Genomic DNA, 8,872 nt, shown 5'->3' on the forward strand with positions numbered 1-8,872 from the left:
TGGGTTGCGTTGTGGCAAAAGATCTACCAAACCGAACCCTAGTCCTAACTGCATCCAGCTAGTGGAGCAGCACATTTGAGTAATCAAAGGAAAACACTTTGGTCCTTATTACATTTTACACCTTGTTGAAAGAGATAGGTCTCGGTTTTAGGTGTAGCCAAGATGGATATTGAAACAAGGAAACATGGGTTAGTATTCCTAATCTTTTATTTGGTGTACACTGGTTTGAAACAGAAAGGACTAGGGTTCCGATGCATGGTCAATATCGGTATCATTTCTTGACGTTCTCGTTTAGGGATCCGATTTTGACTGAAAAAGGAGCGTGTTAAAAGCGGAACCTATAAATCAGAATCCTTCCTTGCGATTATGTTGAAAATGACTACTGTAACAAAACCGAATACTTTATAACTTCTCAATGGTGATAAAGTAATACGACATGCACTATACAAAGGACACGGGGTATACCACAATAGATCAAAATATTGGTCGCAGTGGTTATGTCCCGAACATAGAGAAAAAGCTGATCGGTACATCAGTTCATGTAGTTGATTGCATGATTTGATTCTAGGTTCAAGGCCATTATGCGCGCTAATAAGTTTTAGAAATTCTAAACATCTGTATCTCGAGAATTAGGCTGCAAAACGGTGAGTCGATAAGGAGAGCGTTCAACTTAGCTCTGATCCTCACAAGTTCCTACCTCATGCTTCCACAGGTCAAGCGATGACAAAGACCGCCAGCTAAGAGTTGTGTGCTTAGCTGGTAGTGCAGCCTGGGCACTGTTTCGTCCATCTGACTTCAGCTAGATCGAGGAGATACGACCCGAGCGTTTGTTCACCAAGGAGGTGCAACCCAAACAGCGTCTATTCTGGCACCCAGCGGCTGAGTAAGAAATGCTACATCACGTCCAGCTAGGTCCAAGGTGGTAGTCCCATCAGCGTGGTCGTTCCAGTGTTGATTGGGACGTTAAACAGAACTGGCATGACGGTCCTCCGGCGAGACAGGAGTGTTGGCGTAGGCCAAATAAGCCACCCGTAAAAATCCCATTGCGAATAACCTAGGAGAAAATACGACTCGATACAATCGGCAGTGACCCACGCGGTGAAATAAACACTACGATTGGAAACTTGGAACATGGAATTGTAAGTCACTTGGTTTCACAGGATGTGAGAGATGCAGAAACTTTGTTGGACTGGACAGAAAGTGTGGAAAAGCGGGCATCGAGCGGCAAGCTTCTACCGAAGCAGTGGCACCACCAATGAACTGGGAACAGGATTTATAGTGTTAGGCAAGATGAGACAACGTGTGATCGGGTGGCAGCCGATATACGCAAGGATGAGCATGTTGAGAGTTAAGGGCCGTTTCTTCAACTACAGCATCATCAACGTCCACTGCGCACACGAAGGGAGATCTGATGACGAGAAAGAAGCGTTCTACGCGCAGTTAGAGCAAACATACGATGGTTGCTCGCCGCGTGACGTGAAAATCGTTGTCGGCGACATGAACGCGCAAGTAGGAAGGGAGGAAATGTTCAAACCGGTTTATCGGGCGAAACAGCCTGCACGCCGTATCGAATGATAACGGCCAACGATGCGTAAACTTTGCAGCCTCGCAAAGATATTCACAAAGTTACCTGGAGATCACCCGACCAACTAACAGAAAATCAAATCGACCACGTTCTAATCGACGGTAAATTCTTCTCGAATATAACCAATGTCCGCACATACCGCAGTGCGAATAAAGATTCGGATCACTACTTAGTCGCTGTATGCATGCGCTCAAAACTTTCGACAGTTATCACCGCGCGTCGAAGTCGAAAGCCGCGGCTCAACATCGAGCAGCTGCGTAACGTAGAAGTGGCTCAAGACTACGCGCAGCAGTTAAAAGTGGCCACACCAACGGAGGAGCAACTTGGCGCAGCTACACTTGAAGATGGCTGGAAGGACATAGGTAGTACCTCGGCTACAGCATTAGGCTTCGCGATTCCGAATCACAGAAACGACTGGTACGACGGCGAATGTGAACAGTTGAAAAACGAGAAGAATGCAGCATGGGCGAGAATGCTGCAACACCGTACGAGAGCGAATGAGGCACATTTTAGACAGGCGCGGAACAGGCAGAACTCAGTCTTCCGGATAAAGCAGCGCCTGCAGGAAGAACGAGATCACGAAGCGATGGAAGAGCTGTATCGCGCCAAGGACACAAGAAAATTCTACGGGAAGCTGAACCGCTCACGCAGAGGCTTTGTGCCATAAGCCGACATGTGGCGAGATAATCACGGGGATATTCTCACGAGCGAGCGTGAGGTGGTCGCGAGGTGGCGGCACGCGGCAGCATTACTATGAGCACCTCAATGGCGACGTTGCAAGCACCGAAAGTACCGAAGGTGGTGTGGTAACAGATCTAGGAGTATGTGCACAGGACGAAAGACTTCCGACCCCTGACCTCCAAGAGATTGAGTAGGAGGTTGGCCGGTTGAAAAACAACAAAGCCTCTGGGGCAAATCAACTACCAAGCGAGCTTCTAAAATACGACAGAGAAGCACTGGTGAGAGCACTACACTGGGTCGCTACCAAGATTTGGGAGGAGGAAGTATTACCGGAGGAGTGGATGGAAGGTATCCTATGTCCCATCTACAAAATAGGGCGACAAGTTGGATTGCGGGAACTATCATGCGATCGCACTATTGAGCGCTGCCTACAAGATACTCTCTCAAATTTTATGCCGCCGACTATAACCGATTGCAAGAGAGTTCGAGGGGCAATATCAGGCTGGACTCATGGGTGAACGCGCTACAACGGACCAGATGTTCGCCATCCGCCAGGTGTTGTAGGAATGCCGCGAATACATCACTTGTTCATCGATTTCAAATCGGCGTATGATACAATCGATCCAGAACAGCTATGGCAGATTATGCACGAATACGGATTCCCGGATAAACTGATACGATTAATCAAGGCGACGATGGATCGAGTGATGTGCGTAGTTCGAGTATCAGGGACGCTCCCGTGTCCCTTCAAATCTCGCAGAGGGTTACGGCAAGGTGATGGTCTTCCGTGCTTGCTGTTCAACATTGCTTTAGAGGGAGAGCTGCAGAGCGGGGATAAACACGAGTGGAACGATTTTCACGAAGTCCGTTCAGCTGCTTGGTTTCGCTGATGATATTGATATTATTGCTCGTAAATTTGAGACGATGGCGGAAACGTACATCCGACTAAAGAGTGAAGCCAGACGAATCGGATTAGTCATTAATGTGTCAAAGACAAAGTACATTATGGCAAAGGGCTCCAGGGAGGAATCAGCGCGCCCGCCACCCCGAATTTATATCGACGCCGATTCGACGGTGATGAAATCGAGGCGGTAGAAGAATTCGTGTACTTGGGCTAACTGGTGACCGCCGACAACGACACCAGCAGAGAAATTCAGAGGCGCATTGTGGCAGGAAATCGTGCTTACTTTGGACTCCGCAGAACGCCCGTTGAGTTTTCGAACGGAAGGAGTTGCGTGCTGTCTACGGCGGAGTGCAGATAGAAGACGGGACTTGGGGAAGGCGAATGAATCACGAGCTGCATCAGCTGCTGAGAGAACCAACCATCGTTGACACCACGAAAATCGGGAGGCTACGGTGGACGGGTCACGTCATCAGGATGTCTAACTAAAATGGTTCTCGAGAGGCATACGCCGTTACAAGAGGACATGGTGCGCAGCGAGCTAGGTGGGTCGACCCTACGCAGAGTGCGCAACTGGAGACAAACAGCCATGTACCGAGTGGAATGGAGACGGCTACAATGTACAGCAAAGGCCACCCCGGCCTTAGCCTGATCGGTAAAGTAAGGTATGGTAAGTCGATAAGGAGCATCCATCATAGCTGTGTTCCTCACAAGTTCCTACATCGTGCTTCCATCTATGACAAAGATCGCCAGCTAAAAGTTGTGTGCCTAGCTAGTAATGCATCCTGGGCACTGTTTTCCTACTAGCTTCAGGAGGCACGTCTCGAGCACCTGCTCTCCAAGGAAATCTGGCTCAAATAGCGTCTGTACTGGCATGCAACGACTGAGAAATGCTCTCCCATCGGACAGTGGCGTAGCCAGAAATTTACTCTGGGAGCTGGGTTTTCAACGATCAATTATCCATGTTTTATTTGACACCAGTGATTCGTAAATAGCAATGAACAATAAATAAGATCATATACATCCAAGTTGAGTCGTAGTTTGAAAACTAATGGCGCAGCAGATAATTCGTACTTTCAAGGGCATGAGAAACCTCTGGAGATATTCCTGGAAAAATCAGTAGAGGAAATTCTGAGGGGATCTTCAAATCGCAGACATGGTACTAGTAAAATGTTTAATGAAACCCTCTAGTAAATTTCTGAGTTATCCCTGGAGGATTTCTGGATGGAATCTTTGAAGGAATCCCTGGATATATATCTGAAGGAATTTCTTATACTATTTCTGAAAAATTCCTATACTTCTTCCTAGAGAAAATACAGAAGGAAATCCTGCAGAAACAATAAATGTATGAAATAATACCTGGAAGAACTGAAGAACCCACTACAAATATTAGTATTAAAATTTCTTAAAAAAATGAAACATGCTAAGGAAGAGATTTTGGACTAATTTCTGTAGGAATTATTGAGGAAATCTTTGGAATAAAAATTACTGGGAATTCCTAAAGAAAGGTCTGAATCAATCCAAAGCAATGCCTGGAGGAATACCCGACGGAACTGTTGGATAAAACCTTGTAGGAACTTCCAAAGAATTTCTTGAGAATTTGCTGGAGAAATTTCCAAATCAATACCTAAAAATTCTGCAATATATGGAGCAATCGGGGATGCAATTGACGCAATATCTCCTAAAAACATTTCTGGAATTAGATTCTGAATTCCTGAAGAAAAACCTCAGAGGAATTTCTGAACGAATCTCCGCATTTTTGTGAAAAAACTTGACAATGTTTCGGGAGGAATTTCTTCAGAAATGTATGAAGAAACACATGAGAGAATACATTTTTTTTTCCTGTAGGGTAACTTATCACTGCGACCAATTTTCTGATCGTTTGTGATACAATACTTAGGCAGCAATCATTGAATGAATTTCCGGTAGAATCCCTGAACGATGCTCAGGAAGAATTTTGGGAAAATTTTTGAGGAAACTCGTGGATTAGTTTCAAGATTATTCTTTTGGGCAGAGTTGCACTATGTCACTGTCAATGGTAAGGAAATCGCTGATTTTGATAGGCCGATCCAAGTCAGCGTGCGCTCTATTGAGTCACCTTAAATTTCCTTGTTCCATCAGAACTGGACTGACTGTGATGGTGTGTGGATATCACTGATAGGGCATCTTTAAAAATCGATTAAAAATCCAATTGAAGATTTACCAAGAGGCTATTTCAATATGTGGTACAAAATAAGAAGTTTTACGTGTTGGTCACAAAAAAAGTTTGAGTTTTGGTAAAAACCACTAAAATATCACATCAGTTGCAATGATTGTGATCTAGAGTGCGGGTCAATATCAGGTCCGGTCGTTGCCTGTCATTCGTTTTGATATTGAATGGCCTGGAGTGATAATGACGATGATGCAATATCAGTAGTCACCTGACAAGACTGATATTGTGCAACTCTGGGGGCGGGGATGAATCAGCCTCGTGCAGAATTCCCCCATAATGAAAAGACAACAATAATAATTTGTTTGAGAAATTTCTTGAGAAGCTCCTAAACAAGTGCAGAAACTCCTTGTGGGAATTCCTGAAAGAATATCTGAAGGAATCCCTGAAGAAATTTAGCCACGTAGACTTTTTGGAGGGAGGAGGTCTGGCCAAAGTGTACGCTCCAAACAAATTTTAAAATGTTTGTATGGACGAAACTGTACGAGAGGGGAGGGTGGATTTCGAACTCACTACTCTTATACACTAGACAAGTGATTTATCTATCTCATATGTACAAATGTATGTAGAGCGGGAGCGATTTATTTGCTGTTGAAACTGTTGGTGAGGGAGAACAATTGAAACTAGGATATGATTTTTTTACGTCAGCCAAAATGTATTAAGAAAGGATAAAGGCTATAATATTTAGCTACTTAAATGAGTTATATAATCATATATAAGCAAATGAGAAAACTTAACTACGTCCATCGTTGAACCTGAATGTTTCCAAAGTTTAAAGTTCTCTTGCATCGTTTTTCATTATAGCTCGCCTACATCGCAAAGCAACAGCTTTGGTTGAGGGCTTCTTTTGTTCAACAAACCTCACCTCAGCAGACTCTCAGGTGCTGACTGCCGTTATTGCTTCTGACACTCGAGTTTAACAATAAATAACACAGAAGATGTTTGTTTTTATAATTCACAGGGATTGATTTTTTTCTCTCGTTCGTTTCTTTGCCTTCCTTCCAAATATTACTTCATCTCATTTGTAGCCGTTCCAGTCAGTCAGTGTAGGCGAGGGTGCAGCAGGGAGAAAAAAAATCTTACGCAAACATCAAATTGAACAACAGAAGAAAAAAGAGAACTCGTACGTCGTTGGATTGATCGACAATAACCTGTCCGAGGTAGACTGACTGGAACTATACCTGATTCTTCGGGTGTTCCGAGAAGAGACGACGACGACGACGACGAGTGCACCTTTCTCAGCTCATTGAGAAAAATGGAAATTGCTACACATGTTGCCCAAAAAGAAACGTACACACACAGAACCTGGCTGATCCTCCGGCCACCAACCAGCACTTTGGACGGGCCCTGCCTACCTGCATGCCCGTTGATGAGGATTCTTTTCTTCTGCCACGCAAGATACTTTAGCCGAGATAAGAGGCAGAACAGAGGCGCACCTGTAGCCATTCGGAAGCCAACCCTTGGGCTCTCTTCTGTGGTGCTGCTGTTCTGAATACATAGGGAGATTTGAATAAATTTGTTGATTTCAAATGCAAATGATTCCTCGGGAGGCTCTGCACCCGGGTGAGATATGCTTTTTGTGTGTCAACGCCTCGTCTTGCTCGGGGTTTCCTTTCACACGGGACTTGTGTAACGCACCTTGCGTCAGGCATGTGGAGCACTAATGTGAGCAGATTGTCATCTCGATACTTTTTTCTGATCGTCGAAGATCCTGCTGTGCGATTTACTCGATTGAGTAGTCCAAGCAGATGATAATGTGATTATTTATGATGTAAAATTGAATGTGCATGGATGTGCTTTGTCACTGTGATTTCAATAATTGTATTGTTAACACATATTCCTCCAACTTCATAACAAATTTGAAGTATCTCAAATCCATTGAATTTTATTTTGATTCATCCAAATCAGACACGGTAGTGCGTTTAGCTGAAATAAGTAACATTTTGTTCAATTCTCAAGAGCTTTGTACCTTCAGTCTTCACACCCCCAGCCAAAATCACAAACTTCCAATTGTTTTGCATCATTTTTATTTAAGCTTGTAAAAGTGCAACATTATCTGAGCATAGCCCGTCAAAGCGGTAAGCGCGTGAGACAAGTTTATACTGAAGAGCTCGGTTTCGAAACCCAGTCGATCCAGAATCTTTTCGCAACGAACATTTTTCTTGACTTCCTTAGGCACAGAGCATCTTTGAGCCTACCACATGATACACAAAAGCTAAATAATCATTGACAGATTAAGCTTTCAGTTGATAACTGTGGAAGTGCTCACAGATACTAAGCTAATAAGAAGATTTTATTGGACGTGAGGCCAAAGTGACGAAGAATGAAGATTGCTTTATCATTTAGGCAGTTAAAAAAATGCAAGACCTAATAAATTTCTCCAGGAATGTAAATGCACTTACAACTGGCATGTGCAATACAACAGCAGTTCTTTGAATAACTGTCTTGTTTCCTATACCTACAGTTTACACCCAACTTAAGGCACTTATGCGCGAAACGGTCGCAAACGTCCCGCTACAAGTTGTCAAGAAACTATTTCGCTAAATAGCACTCATTGCATCTAATTTTCACATCTCACTAGCTCATTTGCTTGCTGGAAACTACCTACCAGACAATTTTGCGCACATGTCATACCATACCATTCAACATCTGTCCACTTGGTAGGAAAGCTTCGGCGAGAGCAGGTTCATTATCCACACACTACGCGCGCGCTTCGTCGTTGAAATTAAGACTGCAGCGTAGTGTAGGAAATCGCGGATAAATACTACTAAACTAACTGCTAAATGTACCTGCTAAGGAGCGCCATCCTGGTGGCGGTGTAAGTTGTTTTGCGACGCGACATAATCCATGTTTATAACTTGGTTGAACTTGAAATTGAACTTGCACTTTGGTTGAGTTGGTGCCGGAGTTAACATATGGGATGTTTGCTTCAAGGTCGTTTGGAAACTTGATCATTTTATTTGCTTTCCGTTTGTTGGTGCATTCTAATACCGTTTTTTACGAAGTTTAGTTAGCAAAATAAATTCGTTCGTTTATATGGTTTGTTTATTGTTCTTGCTATAATGTCCATGTCCAAAGCACACACAATAACTGGGTTTCGTGAATTGAGCAGAGGCTATTGATCTCAATACCAACAGAATTGAGCAACATATATACCCAGCAGGTATAGCCAGCATTTACCGTGCCGATGCTCATAAGGTGATAAATTATAACGGTCTTGTCGTGGTAGGTTCCTCAAAGAACACCCGACGAATTTTCGTGGAACAGCTTCGATTCTCACGATCTACACAGCTTCATAATAGACGCAAGTTCCAGATAGTCTAGTGAGTTTCTCGATGCATCGGCAACGGCTGTTCACGTACATGATTTTTCATAGCTCTTACGCCATCTTGCAGTAAACGAACAGGTGGTGCGTTGGAACCTAGTATTCGTAGCATTTTTGGAGAATTTGCCGCACGATGAAGAACGGGTCCGTTGTCGAGCGACCGTCGACAAA

Source organism: Aedes albopictus, chromosome 2 (assembly GCF_035046485.1).
Source record: "Aedes albopictus strain Foshan chromosome 2, AalbF5, whole genome shotgun sequence".
NCBI lineage: Eukaryota > Metazoa > Arthropoda > Insecta > Diptera > Culicidae > Aedes > Aedes albopictus.